Source organism: Malaya genurostris, chromosome 2 (assembly GCF_030247185.1).
Source record: "Malaya genurostris strain Urasoe2022 chromosome 2, Malgen_1.1, whole genome shotgun sequence".
Classification (NCBI taxonomy): domain Eukaryota; kingdom Metazoa; phylum Arthropoda; class Insecta; order Diptera; family Culicidae; genus Malaya; species Malaya genurostris.
The window spans coordinates 42,634,093-42,655,073 of NC_080571.1; the positions used below are offsets into that span (position 1 = coordinate 42,634,093).

General features: G+C 37.6%; 1 protein-coding gene across 5 annotated transcripts in view; it reads left to right on the forward strand.

Moving 5' to 3' along the window:
• LOC131432866 (nephrin) overlaps positions 1-20,981 on the forward strand; it is a 789,197-nt gene that overhangs the window by 261,226 nt on the left and 506,990 nt on the right. The gene's annotated exons all lie outside the window — the stretch shown is intronic.

Below are 20,981 nucleotides of genomic sequence, written 5' to 3' on the forward strand. Positions count from 1 at the left end.
CCTCTGAAGTGGGGCAGGACACCGCACAATCCTTCTCGCTTGAGAGCACCTAATAGATGGGGCGCCGTGAAATGACAGCAAACACTTTTCGGCGACCATTTACACTTCGTTGTTTGGCACCGTCGAGGATTTGCGCAGGGAAGTCCTGGGGAAGCCGGGCGGTTGACTGACAGTAAAAGCATCTTTCGGGCTAATCTGTTAATTGTGGGTGGGTAATGTTGTAGAAATTTGCGGTGAATTAGGGAAATGCGAGAAGAGCTTGCACAAACGACAAGTGACACTTCGCGGGTGCTTAGTTGCTTCGCTTCGCTAGAGCCGGGAATGAAAATGATATTCAAATCGGAAATTTTTGTGAATTGGACAATTCGGCGAACGATACCGGCTCAAGTGCGGTGTACGGAGTGCCAATGCCGGTGGAATCGAATGGATATGATCGAAATATGCCTGCAAATGGTTTACCATAAAAGGGAATCGTTGAAAATCATCATCGTCGTTGAGTTTCAATTTGGTGAGCACAGCCTGCCGAGTAATTTCGAGCTGTTGATGCAATTTTATTGTGGAGTGTAGATAATTAAAATTGCTAATCAATTACTTCAGAGTAATACTGATTTGAGAAGGAAACGCTCAAGCCAGGCGCCATGAATCGGAACAAATCATTAGTACAAGTTTCCGCAAAGAATCCTGACACATTTTGTTCTCCGTAACGAAGAATGAAGGTTTATTTTCGTCGAGTAGTTTTCCATCATGGAGCACTGGAGTGTCGCTCACTGCGTTTTTATTATTAACCCTTTTTTGATGAATCAATCGTACGTTACAACTATTCGGGAGATAAAAACAAACATTGAAGCCGAAAATGCCGGTGTCTTCACCTAATACTGTGAAGCTGTGGGTGAAAATTTTGGTAAAAACAGGTTCTGTGATCAAAATGAAACCTCCGGTCCACGTCCGGACTGTCCGGACATCAGAGAATGTTGAACGAGTTCGATCCGTAGTTCAATTTTCTGTTCAATTAGTAAAATAATTTCGTTTTTCGTTAAAACTATTTAAATTGGCTCAAGTGTCAAATTAGTATTATACTGTTACATATGTTTACATGGAAGTGCAACTCTACAGTCATTTAGAATACAGAACCGCCATTCAGTGACGAAACAATTATTTTTCATAAGCAAAAGACGCTCTCTTCTCGATTGTGGATGGTACACTTGGACGGGCGGATTGCACATTGCTTTGCCTTGTGACGATGGTCTTAGCGGATTGCCGCCTGATGTCATCATGTTTTTTGCTGATTGACAAATAAGAGCCATTTAGGAAATAGTATTGCGAATTGATACCATTTCAACTCAAACCAAACATCTCAGCAGCATTATAACCATCGTTATCGACCGCTCCCATCTCCATCATTCACAGTGAAGAATATAGGATAAGGAGGAACGGAAATGTTGATGCTTTACATAATTTACGGAAGGACGACGACTCACCATTGATTGGTATGAGGTCTAGGATTCACTCAAAGCTAAAGACGGTCCCAGAAAGTATGGACGCACTTTGATTTCGCTGTAAATAATTCACAAGTGTTAGATATTCAAATTTTATTCGATATACTGATAATATTAGACTACAACAACAGAATATTATTCTCAACATTTGCTACTTAACCATTGTAGACTAGCTGGCGCACCTTCTTGCGAACGTTCCTCCTCATTAAATTCCGTACAGACTTCTTGGCGACAAATTTTGACACTTTTTTTCCAATCTTTTTCGAACTGTCGGCTGCCGAGACATGTTTCCTAAGATTTGCCTTCGTTAATGTCCAAAATTCCTCAATTGGTCGAAGTTGTGGGCAATTTGGTGAATTCATGTCTTTTGGGACGAAAGCGACATTTTTGGTAGTGTACCATTCTACCGTTTATTTCGAGTAGTGGCAAGAACCAAGATCTGGCCAGAAGACAACAGGATCCTTGTGGCTTCGAATCATGGGTAGAAGTCGTTTTTGTAAACATTCTTTGATATATGTTTCGCTGTTCATTGAAGCAGTGGTGATTACGGGTTTCGAAATCTTACCGCAGCTACAAATTGCTTGCCAGACCATAGATTTCTTACCAAAGTTTTCGACTTCAATCGATGTCTCGGACTGATTTAACTCTTGCCCTTCTCGCACCGTATAATATTGTGGTCCCGGCAAGGATTTGTAATCGAGTTTCACGTAGGTTTCGTCGTCCATGATTATGCAGTTCAAATTTCCAGCAAGAATCGTATTGTACAGATTTCGAACCCTCAGCCTGATCGATGCTTCTTGTTTCGGACTATGTTTTGGTTGTTTCTACTTCTCACAGGTTCGAAGATTCAAACGTTCTTTAGCACGAAGAACATTTGACTTCGAAGTTCCCACTTTTTTTTCAACATCGCGAACTGAAACCTCCTTCTTTTGCTCGAACGCCTTCAGTATACGTTCTTCCAACTGAGGGTTAGCAGGACCATTTTTTCGACCCGTTTTCGGTTTATCCTCAAAGGTGTTATCCTCACCGAACTTCCTGATTGCATTTCACACGGATTTTTCACTTACTCCTCTCATTTTTGCTATCTTTCTCAGTGACAGTCCGCGTTCTGTGCATCATTTGTACACAATTTTTGACGTTGTTCTGCTGAAAGTCCACGCATTTCGAAACAAACTAATGAAAACGAATAAAAAACTGCACAAGTGGTTAGAGAAGAGTGTAAACAACAGGACGTATCCATAAAAATTTACAGATTCTGAACAATTGCGAAATGGCAGCGGTTTTTGGTTGCGTCCATACTTTCTGGGACAGTCTTAACTCAGTAGAGTTCATGTAATTATTTCAGCTAGAATTCTGAAGCTGAAGAGCAATTCCAGGAATGAGTAGACGAAAAAGTGACAAAATCAGAATCGACCTTCTCCGATTTGGATGAAACTTTGCACATGGCTTCAGTATGCAAACCATAAGTTTTGAACCGATTGAGAGGTCAATTCGACTCACGACTGATTTTTAAAAAGGGCGTATGTAATTTTGCATTTCACAAAAGCTGTCTTTTTTTATTGTACAAAAATGGCGTTCAGGAAGAAATTGTAGGGAATCGATTGGGCACTCTAAAAAAAATATGGACTGAAAAAAAAATTTTTTTTCTGTAATTACAAAATAATCCGAAAAAGTTAAATAAAAAAGAGCATGGTTTTAATTTTTTTCGATAGTTTTTATTTTAAAGCTGTTATTAAAACCTACGGATTGATGGCTATCCCATCCGTGCCTTTTGAAAAATGAAAAAGTTACAGCTAAAACAGTTTTTTAATTTAATTTTTTGGTTCATTATAAAATTATTGTGAAAAAAAAATCAAATTCTTTTTTCAGTGTATATATGTTTTAGAGTGCCGTATTGATTCCCTACAACTTCTTCCTGAACGCCATTTTTTACAATTAACGGTTTCCGAGTTACAACGATTTGAAAAAGGCAATTTTTGTGAAATGCAAAAATACATACGCCCTTTTTAAAAATCAATCGTGAGTCAGATTAACCTCCCAAGTGATTCATAATTTATAGTTTGCAATACTGAAGCCATGTGCAAAGTTTCATCCAAATCGGAGAAGGTCGAGTCTGATGATCTTCTAAGCATTTCTGGAATTGCTCTGAACTCATTTGCAGAATCCAGGATCCGAATTTCTTGTCGAACTGAATTTAAAACCAGAATTAAGGAACTAAATTCAGTTTCGAAATCTAGTTTTAGAACCCAAGCCGCGAAGTTTATTCCAGTAAGCATGTTCTAAGTTCTGGAAATGAAATTTTGAAACGGAATTCTAGAAACTGAAAACTGGATTCAGGAAGTAAATTCTAGTTCAGAAGTTTGCTCAAAAATTCTGGTTTGGAATTCAGGGCTGAAATTTTGTTCCAGAATGCAGATCTAGAATTCATATCTAGATTTTTGTTCAACAATTCTGAAGTTGAATTCCTGAATCAAAGTTTTGGAAACGAACGTCGAACTTAAATTCTGTTCTTTAAGCTAGCCAAGAAACCAGTCTAAAAATCTAGTTCCAAAATCTAGAGTTAGGATCAGGCGCGTATGCAAGGGGGTATTTTAGGAGTTCGAACCCCTCCAGAAACTTGAAACAATAATTATGGAAAATGATGAATCGATTGTACAGATATATTGCCCGACGTTTCGACCACTGGTTATGGTCTTTTTAAGGGAAATATCTTATCGTTCCTCGTCTAGAAGAATGACGAAATAAGCTTTTTTATTGTGTACACAACCGTTCGTGGGCATGCGATTTCTAGACGAAGAACGATAAGATATTTACCTTGAAAAAGACCATAAACAGTGGTCGAAACGTCGGGCAGTATATAACAGCCGTTCTTATTTAACAGACCGTTAAAGCCGAAAGCATAATTATTGCAGCAATAATTATGTTATGAAAACTCTTCTCTATAAATATGACTCGATTTGTTGTCCCAAAAAGTTTGCATAATTTGTTTTTCCAAAATGGATCCAGACTGTCTTTTGGAAAGGCATTTTTATACTAGTGATTTTTACAAAATCAGTCTACATGTCCAGAAAGCTTCATCCAAATTTGAGAAAATTCTGCCAACTGCGAATATGTTTAAGTCAATAATGGCCCTTATTGGAAACCAAGTGAAGTGACCCTTATTATTGGTATCTTTTCACAACAAACGGCTGATTCCTAATCATTTCCCAAAATTCAGGTTGAAAATACTGTTCCGGAACTCCATCCAAATGATGCAGAAGGGCTGGTTTTGCTGCTGCAGTTCGAAAGCGACTGCTCGACACGACGTCCGAAAAGCGAATGAGATCACGAGCGCTTTAGGAGTTATACCACGCAAAAAGTTGCTGTAAATGACCCATCCAGTTCCGTTCAAAGCACAAGAAAAAAAGATCGATTTTCGACCATCTTTTAAAGTTGTATAGTACACATGGGCCTAACAAAGAGAACACAATCTCCATCAAGAGCAATGCAATCATTCCATCGCCGCTGTAACATTTTAATAACACTTTTGTACAATGATTTATCGTTTGCCTCAGTTTCAGCGATAACCTCTTCATTCGTGAGAAATTGCTTACCGGCGAGCATTTTTTCAGGTCTACGAACAGCCAGTAGTCGCTGGGAGCCAAATCTAGCGAATACGGTGGATGTGGGAGCCATTCGAAGTTCAATTTATGTAGTTTCGCCATTTTTTTTATTTAAAAGATATTTTATTCAGACCTATTTGCGTACAAGCTTTACGTGGCTGATTTAGCTGAGTTTTTAGATATTTTTTTTTGTATTGGATCTCGTTGTCACCCTTTTTCTAGGGGGAGAGGAGCTTCCATTTTCCTCCTGCAAGGATTTAGGGGCAGTTTGTTCGCGGTTCGTCTTGTCATCCATTGCCGCATCTGTGGTATTGTTGTTGATTTCGTTGCTAGTTGCTGCAGATGCGCCTTGTTGTACATTGTTTGCAGTTGCTGGTTGGTTGGATGGTCAGCTGTTAACTGCAGCTGGTGTACTTTGTTCTATAGGGGATACGTTGGATGGTTTCGTTGAAGGGGATGCTTAACTGTTGTTGCTGACTGTCACAGGTGTACTGGGGTTGCTCGGAGTTGGTGTGAAGGAAGCACCGTTGTCCTTTGGTGTATTTGTCTCCTTGTCCAGTTTATCACATGGCTTACCGTAGTGAACAGCTTTTTGGCAATATTGACATGTGGCCATCTGATTGTCATTGGTAACAAGTGATTTGCACGGAATTCTTGTATCTTGACCGAAAATCACATAAGAAGGTATAGGCCTCTATAAGTGTATACGTAACAAACGTACGCCATTTAGAATACCGGGGAAAAAGTTCTTCCACTTTTCTTTTTCGATAGAGAGAATCTCTCCGTATTGAGACATAGTTTTGCGAATATAAGAATCGTTGACGCTTGAGGGAACACAGAAAGAAAAGATGAAACTTACACGACATGTAAACCGATAGTACTATTAAATAGACATCAGTTGAAACGAAAATCAGATTTAAAACCACGATTGATATAAAATTACATTAAAATTCATTTAGTTTTTCATCGAACAAGACTGTATATTTACAAACCGCTTCGTTTCGTAATGTAAATTTCCATTCAATTGCCTGCTCCAAATATGTGCATGAAAATAAAGGTAAATTCACAAAATATTTTTATCTATGAAGATCATGCACACGCACTTCTATAGCACTATCTTCCATATATACTGGAATGTTGTACTTAATGTTTTCGTGCTCCAAATAGTGCACATTGTTATTGTCTTTTGCGAATTGAGTTGCATCCAACTCTTTATAAAACTGGATGTAAACAACATTATTCGTCTTATTGCATTGAAGTAAATGCACACGTTTAATGTCAAGATGCATTTGCTCCTTAAGCAAACCTTCAAGTTCTCGTATCGTAGGTCGAATTTTGCACTGTCTGAAGTCAACAACAATTGTATTCTTTCGTGTCGACGGTAGCTTTTGTTCGTTTGGTTCACTCATTTCGAGGTCGTTCTATTGCTCACTACACAATACTGTATTTGGTTTCTTCTGTCCCGAACGGTTTATCGACTGACTTGGATGAGATGAGAAAGCGAACTGAGTTTTGCCATTATATGATTGATTTGTAACATGGTGAAGAAAAATATGTTTTACTTTGCCATGTGCGGTAGTTTCTTTGCAATCTTAGCCTTCAAACGTTCCAATAATATTTATTGTTAATGGTATTTCCTATCTCAAGATAGTCGATGAATATTACACCACGCACATCCCAAAATACCGAGCAATAATCTTTCCAGCCGATGGTTGTGCTTTCGGCCGCTTTGAACGACGTTCACCAGTTGCCGTCTGCTCAGATGACGATCGTTTTCATTCCGGAGTGAAGTGATGAATCCATGTTTCATCCATTGTCACATATCAACGCAAAAATTCCGGTTTGTAACGTTCAAAAATGGCCAGACACGGCTCAAAATCATCAACACGTTTTCGTTTTTGGTCAACAGTTTTATACCACTATTCAAAGAAGCGAAACGAAAAACGTAAACAGTTTTCTAAATCGGCATCAAAACTACTCCAGTCAGTAGTCATCATCAGAAGACGGCCCAACAAACCGATTACGGTCATTCTTTCAAGAATTGAAGAAAATTGTTTTGAAGAATACCACAATATTATGTATGAACGAACGGCTGAAAGCAAAACTCGGATTTTTAAATGCAAAAATCGGATAAAAACATTGAGAGCAAAGACCGGACATGAATTTTTAGCAAAGCAAGAATCGTTTAAAAACATCGTTTTTTTTTGCATTCTCAAAGTTTTTCTGTCCAGTTTTTTGCAAAAAAAAATGTTGTTAAACGATTCTTGCATTGCAAAGTCCATGTCCAGTTTTGGCTCTCAATGTTTTTATCCAGTTTTTACATTCAAAAATACTTCAACGGGTTTTCCAAACTAAGTTGCACTTATCCGACTTTTGCATTCACACATGGTGACCATTGTCATAGAAGTACGCTTGCATGACCTTCTCGCGCAGGCCAGCGATAAGTTCGTTCGAGAAAATATGTCGCAGTACGGTGAAGTTCTTTCCATCGAAAGGGAAGTATGGCGAATTTTTGTCTCCGGTTATCGGAGTGGCGTACGAGCGGTATGTACGTAAAGCAATTCCATCTTTCATCATTTGTGGTCAAAGTGGGATACATCCATGTAAAACGCTGATTACCTATGAAAATCAGCTGGTTACATTTCAGTTTTGAGAAAAACCTGCACACTACGGCTAACCTTGCACTGAAACTGCGAAAACGATATCTTCCAACAAAAACAAGGACAACCGCTTAACAACGCAAACTAGTGAACCAGGTGTTTCTGCCTTGAAAACGCTTCCAGCATCAAATTTACAAGCAACTGCAATCAGTGTTCAAAAAAACGTAGCTACAGAAACTACGAATGACCACGAAAGGCTACCAACAACAGTGAGAAAAAAACGGAAACCACTGACAATAATACGCTTGACAACAATAATGTCAATGGATGACGAGACGAGCCACGAACAAAGTGCCCCTTAATCCTCGCGCCTCATGCATTGAACCGCCAACTCGGAAACCACACGAACTTTCATTTGAATCCAAGTTCGAAAAAATCGGTTCAGATTTTCATTTATGGGTCCCACTTCAATAGAAATGGTTTGTCTTTAGAAGCAAACCGATCAGGCACTCGATTTTCGACTTATTCGTGATGCTGCTAAGCCAATGCGTGGCCAAAATAATCGGAAGGGGCCAAGTCTGGTGAATACAACGCTGCTCCCAGCTAAGTGGATTGATTGTATTTAGCCGTGTTTTCTGGCCCATTTTGGTTGTTTTTCAATCAATTGATGATTCAAATTGTTATCTATAGATGGGACTATTGATAGTTTTACTAGGTTTTAGAAGCAGTAAAATTTGAAGTAAAATTTCACTGCTGTTTTATTCTTGGTTTCCCATCTGTCTTTCACGGGAAATTAGCGTGACAAAAATATTTTCACTATTAAATATTAGTTGTTTGTAGTTGGTGTCTTCACAAAAGTTGTTTGTAATGAAATGGCGCACCTTCTGATGAATAATTTTGCTAGGGTGGTCCTCATTTAGAGTGAAATCTGAAATCTAACTTTCTTAATTGAACTCAAAAGCGATTTCATTGTACAATAGAGTTGTAGGAAATTTTATTTTGAGCAGCTTTGCTGAAAAAAGCACCTCTCTAGCTTTTCATTTGATCTAGTTACATCAATTTTTCCGAATAAAAGTAGGGTGGCTCCTGAAAATTGACTTTTTTTGTTCTAACTTTTTTGTGAAACGTTCTACGGAAAAGTTGTCTTCAGAAGAGTTGTTGTACTAATCATTGTGCACAATTTCTACCAAACTTTTTCATATGAGCTGCCAATAAAAAGTTATGATTATATTCTCATCAAAAACTAGTCAAGTTTCAAATATCAATATTCATTAGATCTACATCGACCAAAATGTATTCTGTGCGGTTCGTGAAAGGTCATAATATAAGTGAAAATTTAAGAGAAAATCGGGAGAGTGTTACTTTTTAAACTTATTTAAATTAATTTTAAAAATACCTACAAAAAACTCAAAAACATTGCATAACTCTTAAACGCCTTAACGTATCAACATATTTCCTTCGGCAAAATGATAGTATCAAATTAGTTCTACAAGTATTCCATACATTGTCCATTCGAGAAATGAGACAGTAGAACGTTTCACAAAAAAGTTAGAACTAAAAAAGTAAATTTTCAGCAGCCACCCTACATTTATTTGGGAAAATTGATGTAATTCGATTAAATGAAAAGATAGAGAGGTGCTTTTTTCAGCAAAGTTGCTCAAAATAAAATTTCCTACAATTTTGTTGTACAACAAAATCATTTTTGAGTTCAATTAAGAAAGTTAGATTTCAGATTTCAATCTAAATGAGGACCACTCTAGTAAAATTTTTCATCAAAAGGAGCACCATTTGGTTGCAAACAACTTTTGTGAAGACACCAACTACATCAAACGAATATTTAATAGTGAAAATAATTTCCCGTTTCGGACCATAGTGCATTGCTATTGAACTTTATTTTCATCAGACTTCCGGTTCCGGCATTACATAGTAATATGAGTAATAACAGGAGCGCAGGCTTTCGTTTGGCTTCGTTTTTGTTCAATTGAGTCAATCGGTGATAGTGCATGAGAGGTGAATCAACCAGTTTTTAATTCAAACTGACTATTTGGTGACCGCAAAAACTTTTTACGACTGTGACAGTCTCCGAGTTCTGGCTCTGGAAATATATTGTCAAAAATTCCATCGGAACTCGCATCGATTTCTAATGAAATGTTAATGAGAAAGGACTGTTTTTTTTATATCATTTATTTTACCCCGGCTTTAACCATTTTGGTCGTTCACCGGGAAGAGAAAGGACTGTTATTTTTTACGAAAAATTGCCATTTTAAGCACTAGAAAATAATTCCACAGATCGAAAAAATTGTATGAAATGAAATCGATGACCCCCCTCCAAGCAGATGTTATTCACCTATTAACCTCAATACGGAACTGCACTGAGTACACTCAACAGCTCAACACACACCTTCTTGCGAAAGACAGAAAAATACCGGAAGCCCACAAAACATCCCATCCCATTTCACATTTCATCTCGTTTTTTTCATCTTCTTTCTCCTGTCGATCCCCATTTCTCACCAGCTTTATTTACTCTGCTCTGTGAATGGGAAACCATCAAAACGTTAATGAGGGTAGACCAAGAAGCCGCACATACACGCAACCAAATCCGTTTCCCCAGCTCGGAATGAGCTCGGATCAAACATGGAGCCGGGTTTGTTTTTTTTCGCATTTGCGTGCATGACCGAAGCTGACCAGCAGTGTGCTGATTGCTGCCAAGGATCCGGAAAAATACGCCACTCCAAGAAGGGATAATGAGTCTTCTTTTATCACCTAGCCATGGACAAAAACACGAACCTCTCTCCATCTGGTGGTAGGAACCGGATTCAGATGAAGACACAAACAGACGAAGGTGAATATCCCCCAACTGCCTCGTGGAGAGTGGGAGGAAAACTGGAGGATGTTTCTGTCGAGTTGGCTTATCGCAATCATACATGTCTATTTGTAGGATTATTAGTTCTTTCATTTGCACACCAGGTACACACCTTCCGGGTGGTCTCTTTTTTTTCTCTCTCTCTCTCTTTCTCATTTGTCCCGGCTTTGGTCGTCGGGATTGACCTTAATAGCTTTTATTTCTGTGTTTGTTTTTATTTTCACCATTGAAAATGGCACTGTTTTAAAGAGCGAAAACCATGTCGCGGTCAATGAACTCGAAAGTTTGCTTTCATCCTAAACGGAATGAATTGAATTCAAAACCGTTCAAATGTTGCTTACCCAATGTGATAAAAATCTACATTCTCCTCTCGAAGGGATTCATGGATTTTGCAAGAGTAAAATAATCTTTAAATATTATTGAACAATGCTCAGCATCCATCATGAGCTGCAACTCTTCCCTCTATGAATCTACAAATCATCTAATATCCGACGGGTGAAAGGGAAAAAAATTGAAATTGTGAAATGTTCACAACTTCTGTAAAATTCCGGCATCCATGAAGCTCCGTGAGTTTCGTGACTAGGTACGATTAATCGTTTTGCTATTCTCACCGGCAGATCTTCCTGGGAAAGCAAAAAGAGTTTTGTTTCTGAGTAATATTTTTCTTTTGTGTTGCTCCCATTTCGATTCCGTAGAACACTTTACTTCAAGCTTTCCCATCTGCCATCTGGAAATTGACCGGAGAGAATCCAAGGATCGGTAGAAATACTAAGAAGGAAATTGAAATCAATGATTCGTGAATTAATAATTCATCAGCACATTGATCAGAAGTGATTCAGATGAAGCATAGTTTCATCTATGGAACAGTAATATTCTAGCACAGTTGAACCATTGCAATTGATGCATCTATCAAACAAATTAAAATCAGCACATTTTTTGTTTCATTGTTATACGTTATGTGTTAAAGAATTAAAGGAAGTAAATTAGCAGAAAAGTGGTTAGGTTTTTAACACTTATAGCTCAGTCAATTTTGTTTCTATTTGTAATATTATTTCATGAACTGATTGGAAATATTTCTACGCATCGATTCGAATGGATAAAGCCACTTATTTTCATATACATATGAATGAAACTGTTATCATTAGCGAGCAGTGTCCCATTTTGCATGCTAAACATCTAAACAGTAAAGACTGTTCCAGAAAGTATGGACGCAACCAAAAACCGCTGCTATTTCGCAATGGTTCAGAATCTGTCAATTTTTATGGCTGCTTCCTGTTGTTTACACTCTTCTCTAACCACTTGTGCAGTTGTTTATTCGTTTTCATTAGTTTGTTTCGAAATGCGTGGACTTTCAGCAGAACAACGTCGAAATATTGTGTACAAATGGTGCACAGAATGCGAACTGTCACTGAGAAAAATAGCAAAAATGGAAGGAGTAAGTGAAAAAACCGTGCGAAATGCAATCAGGTAGTTCGGTGAGGATAACACCTTTGAGGATAAACCGAAAACTGGTCAAAAAAAAGGTCCTGCTAACCCTCAGTTGGATAAACGTATACTGAAGGCGTTCGAGCAAAAGAAGGAGGTTACAGTTCGGGATGTGGCGGAAAAAGTGGGCACTTCGAGATCAAATGTTCTTCGTGCTGAAGAACGTTTGAATTTTCGAACCTATAAGCAGCAGAAACAACCATAATGTAGTCCGAAACAAGAAGCATCGATCAAGCCGAGGGTTCGAAAACTGTACAATACGATTCTTGCTGGAAATTTGAACTGCATAATCATGGACTACGAAACCTATGCGAAACTTGATTACAAATCCTTGCCGGGACCACAATATTATACGGTGCGAGAAGGTCAAGTGTTAAACCAGTCCGAGACATCGATTGAAGTCGAAAAATTAAGTAAAAGAGCTATGGTTTGGCAAGCAATTTGTAGCTGCGGTAAGATTTCGAAACCCTTCATCACCACTGCTTCAATGAACAGCGAAATATACATCAAGGAATGTTTACAAAAACGACTTCTACCCATGATTCGAAGCCACAAGGATTTTGTTGTCTTCTGGCAAGATCTTGCTTCTTGCCACTACTCGAAATCAACGGTAGAATGGTATACTACCAAAAATGTCACTTTCGTCCCAAAAGACATGAATCCACCAAATTGCCCACAACTTCGACCAATTGAGGAATTTTGGGCATTAACGAAGGCACATCTTAGGAAACATGTCTCGGCAGCCGAAACCATTCAACAGTTCGAAAAAGATTGGAAAACAGTGTCAAAACTTGTCGCCAAGAAGTCTGTACGGAATTTAATGAGGAACGTTCGCAAGAAGGTGCGCCAGCTAGTCTACAATGGCTAAGTAGCAAATGTTGAGAATAATATTCTGTTGTTGTAGTCTAATATTATCAGTATATCGAATGAAATTTGAATATCTAACACTTGTGAATTATTTACTGCGAAATTAAAGCGCGTCCATACTTGCTGGGACAGTCTTTATAAAGCATTACATCAACTTCGCGAACGACAAACTCACAACGATCTTCAGCTCATAAAAGTGGAACTTGGAGATGCAGATAATTTCCAAAACATTTCATAAGCATGTAAAGGGATGTATTTTATATTTAGCGTAATTTGGGTAAAACTTAATGTAAAGTTATACTGATGAATACTGATAAATTGGAATTCGCCATCTTGGGTTTTAGAGGCTTTAAAACATCAACTTTCAAAGGGTTTTGCCGGGTTTGCATATAAAAACTGTCCCCAAACATAAATTAAATTGATATACGCTGTTTGAAAGGATTTGTATTGGAGATGATTCTCCCACAATTTTTTTATTGAAATTCTTCAAAAAACACTGAAAAAAAAAACAGTAATGTTTTAGGCATTATGGGAAACCTTCCTGATTTTATTCAGAATTTTTCAAAATGTAATCCATGTAAAAAATGTTAAAAATTTTAATTTATTTTATTTGCACCTACAGTTTTAGTAACACTCTAGATTTTACATCAAAAATTAATCATCCGAGACTACATTACGCTGTATTATTTTCAGATTTCAAAAAATATGGCCGGGTATAATATCAGACTTTTAACAATATACACCCAAACCTCCGTTTACATAAACTTTTTTCACGTTACCTCTTTTTACGTAACTCTTTTTACGACAAAAATTCCAAATAACGTAATCTTTTTTTACGATTAAAATTCCAAATAACGTAAACTTTTTTTACGAACCTATTTCGTAAAAAGAGGTTTTTGCATACAATGAAAATCGTTTCCGGCTCATTTATATTCCATGGAAATTACTGCAATATAAGTATTTTCGGAACGGGTTTGATGAGTAGATGTCGGAAAACGATGGTTGAGGTGGTTCTGAATTCCAAGATGGCTTCCGGTTTATTGACTTCCTTGACAACCTTTACAATATGGGTATTTTCGGAGCTGGTTGGGTGCATATTGCGTAGAAAATAATGTTTGCAAATTAGTGGATTGCTGATCGTATCCTATATAGTATTAATATTTTCGAAATGGGAAGAGTCCCTAAAAACAAACTATGTTGGGCCTCTAAAAATCACGTGATATTCTGTGAGTCCAAGTGTTCCATTCTGTACTCCAGCTGCTTGTCAAAAGTGAGCCTGTGTGTGCCACAACCTGTGCAACTTCATGAAAACGGAAGTGTCAATAGTAACTTGATGAATAAAAAAGTTATTGTAATCCGTCCAATGTTTTATGTAATTTAAAATTATATTGGCTATATTTTGCAAATATTATTTAATTTAATTCTCAATTTATTGAGTAACTGAGGTTAAACTGGAAGTCGCCATCTTGGAATTCAGAACCAGCTCAAATATCATTTTACGACATCACTCATCTATTCATAAATCCCATTCCGAAAATACCCATATTGTCAGGGTTTTCAAGGAACATCAATAAACCGAAAGTCGCCATCTTGGAAATTGATGCTGCTTAGAACATCCTTTTTTTGTGAATACTCATAATTTTCGTTCCATAACTATCCAATATATTATACATATACATGAGGAAAACTTTTTTTACGTTGAAATTCCAAATACCGTAAACTTGGTTTACGTCATAAATCGATTTAAGTAGTCCCGATTATTACGTAAATGGAGGTTTGGGTGTAATTCAATCTAAAAACCATGCGTCTCCATAATATTATCAACAGAAGGAGACGCATGGTATTTAGTTCTGAAATCATACACCACTCGCCTTCAGAACTAAATACCATGCGTTTTCATCAACAACTTCGAGTTTTGATGTTGAAGTAATTAATAATAATGGGAGAATTTCATTGCTAATGTTCTTTACACTCGCCGCATGCCTGGCACGAAACTGTCATAATTTTTCCGTCAATTTACACGCGGTTTCCTACCTACAGCACTTCATGAAAAACTGCACCAGACCGTATAATTTCCTCCTTCTTGTTCCACAGTGCGTCTTTAGGGGTCTAAGCCGTTTGATTTTAGATGGATTGTAGAGAAGTTTCAGACAACTTAAGAGCTAGTTTTTTGGAAAAATTCTTTAAAATCATTTGCAATACAAACCCTTTCAAACAGTTTTTTTTCGATTTCATTTCTGTTTGGGAGCAGTGTTTATATACACACCCGGCTAAACCATTTATCAAAAGCAATTTTCTGGTTTAGTTTTTTTTTATCACCATCCGATAAAAGTCCATTTTTATGCAAACGTTAAAGTACGATTCCTTGACGATAAATATATTCTTCCATACAATTAAATAATACGGAACAAATGGGAATAAAAAAATTTGACAATGTTAAAATAGTTTCTTTTGTGGACCTTCAAGCTCAGTAGAGTTTATTAATTTATTTCAGCTAGAATTCCGGAGACATTCTGTTCCGAAATCTAGTTTCAGAATCCAAGCTCCGAATACAATTTCAGTATGCATGTGCAGAGTTCTGGAAATGAATTTTGAAACGGAATTTCAGAAACTGGAAACTGGATTTAGAAAATGAAATTTTGTTCCAGAATGCAGATCTAGAATCCAATTGAATTTCTGAATCAGTGTTTTGGATAAGGACTCCGAGCTTACATTAAGGCATTATAATTAGTTATTCAATCTAGCCAAGAAAGCAGTCCAGAAATCTAGTTCCAGAACCATTTTTACCTGGAGCTTCAATATTCAATAGTTGCACTATTAATGTACCATTTAATTCCACTATTTCACTGTCACGTTATTACACTTTCACAAAGTCACTATACTTTAATGAAGCATAACACACGTTACAATACAGTTACGCGTATTTCGGAATGTTATTCACATCTTTCTTCAGTGCATCGGTTACTTATAAAAAAGTGGATTAAAACAGCTTTTTCTTTTTGATTAAAAAAAAAACAAAAAAAAAAAGTTTTTTTTGCATATTTAATGTCATCGCAATCGGTTGTGCCTTGTACACAACCCTGTTATATATTTTCTTTTTTCGAGGCAAATCTGTTCGTCCGCAGCTCATTCCTTTTGCTTTGTTAAGTGGTGTGAACCATAAACGAAAGCCTGCACCAGTACCCTAAACATACCCATTTAGGCACGCTTTTCTTTTTTGAGGGATATTAACTCTCGTATGAACGTCGTACTTTCCGGAATTGCTCCACTGGCGAACCGCCGCACAGTGGTTCGAATCAATAAAAACGTGGTCATAAATCAGTAGCTGCCAAACCGTTTTTTTAAATGCATATAGTTGTTTTTAAGAAATTATTTACAAATATATACCGCGTAATTTGATTCTATCTCTAATTGTTCATGGCCTACTTTGACAAAAAATATAACCATAATTTTTTTTTTCTGAAGAGATTTTAATTTGTATTTATTTTTATCTGCAAAGTTTTAGAACTATTGAAAATAATTTACTTTGTCAAATATACCAAAAGTCTAGGTCGCACCGTTTCGGATATACAAAGCGTTTTTATGACAACCCCCTTAAAATCAGTTTTTTATTTATAACTTGTTTCGAGTTATTTTTTTTGCATAATTTCTTTGGAATAATTGAAGAAAATAAAAAATCCCATATTTTTGTTGAAGGTAGTGCAAAGTTTTGTTGTTTCCTGGCAAAGTTATAAAACATTCTATCTTTTTCTTACGTATGATAAAACCTTACACCGAAGCGAAATATGCAACTTCATGCAGCTGATTTTAACAAAATTTATAGGAAAAGATATGCCCAAAAATATAAAAAAAATTAAGTGGAACTCGATGGAACATTTTTTTCAGGCCTTTTCAAAGTTAGTTATAGTTATTGAATTATGACAACCCCCTTAAAACTAGTTTTCTAATCATAACTTGTTTCAAGTTATTTTTTTTATACATACTTTGTTTGGAATAATTGTAGAAAATATAAAATTCCATAATTTTGTAGAAGGTAATGCATAGGTTTATTCTTTTCTGGAAAAGTTATACATCATTTTTTACCTATTTTTACCTAGGAAACCTTGTACCGAAGCGAAATATGCAACTCAATGCAGCAAACTTTTACAATACTTATAGGAAAATGTATTCCTAATCCAATTTATTTTCCAATGAGAATATGCTGAGTACTATTCGTCTGACTCATTTTCACTATGACCATGCTGAAACCATGAATAATTAAGCAACGGAGGGCGTCACGCGTCTGCTATTTCTGTAACTCACTTTTGCAGTGAGCGTAGATATGGGCAATTCGCTCCTGAGCTATTCCAGTGAATCGAATCTTTAAAGTGAGCTGATAGCTCACAGCTCTTTTCAAAAGAACCGCAGCTCACCAGTTCACCGCACTGGTAAGCAGGGATGCCAGGTTCACAGTTCAATCCGTGTTTCACAGATTGTCAACCTTTACAACCACAGATTTAAAAAATGGCACAGATTTTCACAAATACAGATTCACAGGTCACAGATTTTGAAATCGATCACAGATGTTTGAAATTGATCACAGTTTAGCACCAAAAATTACAGAACGGTAGGAAATAGTTGTACCTTTTTTTTTTGCTTACCAAAATTATTCCGATCAGCTATTATGGAAACGTGCACAGATTTTGCACAGACAGTTTTTTGGCTTGATCGCAGATTTTTGAATAAAATGACCTGGCCCCAATGCGGGTAAGGTGGAAATAAGCTACGAGCTGAACGGATCTTCGGCTTTTGAAGAGAGAGCGTTATAAATGAGAAGAAATGTGTGCATGAGCTTTTGTTCGTTCTTCCAAATGTGTATCTACCCTTCTTTAACAGATTGAATGAGCCATTGTCAATGAAAAAATCTTACCTCTCACTCAGTAGGCTAAGGTACATTCAGGGATGCCACTTTTGCAGATATTCTTACATATGACATAATAATAATTCGCAGACAAATTAGTTCGCAAAGCATTGTTCTTTGTGCATCAATGATTTCGATCATGCATATAAAAGAAGAATGGAGTAAGAAAAACGGCGCAAGAAAACGGCCCTCAAAACAAACTTTCAGTTCAATCTAAATGAGCTGATGAGCTGAATCGATTCCCTTTAGTGAGCTGATAGCACATCTCTCAGTGAGCGTCGCAATCAACCTATCGTCTTAAAAACGTGTTATTTCGCGATAACTCAATTTATTTAAACGTTTAAAAATGAAATCTCATCGAAGAAAATGTATTTTTACAATACATTTTCAAATTTTGTTTGGGAAACATTTTTACATTTTTTAATATGTGTTGAATTATTGATAATTTTTCGGATTTTCAATATTTAAAACTAATTTTGAAAGGGCCAAAAAAATTGCATCGAGTTCCACTTAGATTTTTTCTAATATTGTTAATTGTCAAAAAGTAAACAGAATAAAAATCACAACAATTTGCCTAAGTTGGGCCTGTAAGCATGAGCTTGGTTATGCATGTTTACGCGCACTTTGTAGTAGATACTTAGGTAATAGAGGTAGATTGTACGTAGATAAAACCAAAAAACAACTGTTTTCAAAATAAAGTGAATATATCTAAAAAAAAAACTTTTTTTCATTATTTATATTTTCAGCAAAAATACTTCAAATATTTTTTTCTTCAAAATGATACAGAAAAAAAAATTTATGCGGAAAAAAAATTATTTTTACTCGAAATTGGTACTACCCCCTTAACAAAAGTTAACGTGCCACTTTCAAAAGAAGCGTAATATAATCTTGTAAAACTTCCACGAAGACACGTTAGCTCTTAAAAATCAGTGAAAGCCAGTACAGACTTTTGACCGTCTTTTTTCCAGTTTTGGACCACTGTGCGCCGGGTAAAATATACTGATGGGCCATTTGTGCTTCCGAACCGAAGCTAAAAGCTTTTGTTTCCATCGCGAAAATGACCCATTTGCTTTATCCCGTGATATTGAAAATGTGCCGAATACCAACGAATCGGTTGCGAGTCAATTTCAAGTATTCAACCGTTGGCGATTTGTGGAGCTTCCAACCAAATGGAAAATCTTTTGTCGGGAAAAAAGTTGAATGTAGGTTATGTTTCGGATGTTTAAAAATTTAAAAACCTACAAGTAAAAGAAAACGCAACCCTGACGGCTAAGGCTAAGTACAATATAACGAGACAAAGTCGACAGTTCCGATGGGGGTGGTGGTGATGGCGGAAGTCGTTCATCGAAGGACAATCCGATTGTGATTGGTGTGTGTGTGTCGCCACCGGAGACTGCGATGGAGGACGGGTCTTACGAAAAGACACATCCATTCCGTGCCGGCTAATCATCCGCACCGAGTTCTTCTCGGGTGTTGTTTTGTGGTAAGCCGATATCCGACAGAAATCTGCCGGAGACCCCCGGTTGATAGATCTTCAAACGAAGCATTAGTGAAATTGATACCAAGGGAGAGAGAGAGGGAGAGAGATAGCAGATGCTGGATTAGAATGCGGTTGATGAATTAACGTTTTTGTTTGCTCACGGGTCTGTTGTTTGAGTGTTCTAAGTAAGAGTGATGTTTTTTTTGGGATTTGAAAACGAAGTAGGGGCGAGCCAGAACATTTGTTTGCTTTCCAGTTGGAATAATTTTTAAAGAAATGAATTTCTATGGTAGATTGAGTTAACAAAAAAAAACCTACTTGAAACCCACTTTTTTTTGCAAGCATCACCATCCAAAAGCAGTTGATGATGCGTACTTATGTTCCCAAAAAAAACAACAGTGTTCATAAAACCGAATTCTCCCTGATTGCTTGAAGTGTTATTATCAAACCCACACTCGTTGGACCCCTCGGCCAGGCCAGGCCAGGCTCGTGGAGTGCTGCTGCACCGGTTGCTGCAAGCCGCAACCTTTCCACCGGGCGCAGCAGCAGCACTCTATCAGCCTGGTAGACGGACAGAAGCAATCTTGTTTGGATAATACCACTTTATGGGGACACTGACAAAGTGCCATCCATCCTCTTGGACACATGAAAAAAGGAAAGAAAGACAGAAAAAAACGAAGTAGCCGGCGAATCCCGTTGAATAGGTTAGCTTGTCAAAAGTTAGTCTTTCCTTTTATTTCTTCACCAGCACCAATGATAGCCTTTTGAAAGTTGTGTCTTGTGTTTACTTTTTATACACGCTACTGAAGAGTCGTTGTTGATGATGTGGCTCGTGACGGCGGCGACGGCGGCGGCGGTGGTGGCGAAAGAGTTGGTTATTTTTCCCGTTGTAGCTCATACTCGTTCAATCTGCCGATGTCAAGGAGGCTGCCGCTGCCGGGGGGTGGTGAGGGGCGAAGGACGAAGGTGGCGGAAGACAAACACCACTTAACCCACTTCCGCAGTGGAAAGGACTGGGTTGGATTGCTTTCGTGGGTGGGTGGGTGCTTTGGTTATTTCGATGCCGGGAAGTTGCTTTGTTTTTCCATCGACGGTCTCCTTCCATAATGTTGTGCTCTCAGCGAAAAATGGCTCAGGATACACTTGAAGGGATCCTTGGGGAGGGATAATGTATGTAAAATTAATTCCAGCCACGTTCGATCCCACTCCAGTCTAGCACATGTGTGTGCGTGGCTGTGTTTCGATGTATGACAATGAGTTTAAGTTTGAGTGTGTGTATGTGTGTGTGTTTGGATGGTTACATTTATCAGAGAAGGGATTTAAATTGCCGGTCCTTCGCGTCGTTAGAAAGCTCTAATTCTGGCCATTAAAGCTGGTGATTCGCCTGCACATTTGCGCTGATCAACCCAAGCACACCCACGCAAATGACTCCGGAGCGAGACTTTACGTTCTAACAATCAGGCCAAGATTTCTGGAGAGTTCAGCATCAGCAGTTGTTACACAGCACCGGGTACCATCATCATTATCTTGACACTGCAAGCCCCAAACCGAAGGATGGATGGGCATTCTGGGATCAAATCTAGTAGCCTGCCTTTTATTCTAGAATTACACGAAACAATGAAAGCTGGCAGCGCTCCACAGCCGAAGGGCCACGTGGTTTTGTAATCAGGCGAAAAGTGAGAAAAGGA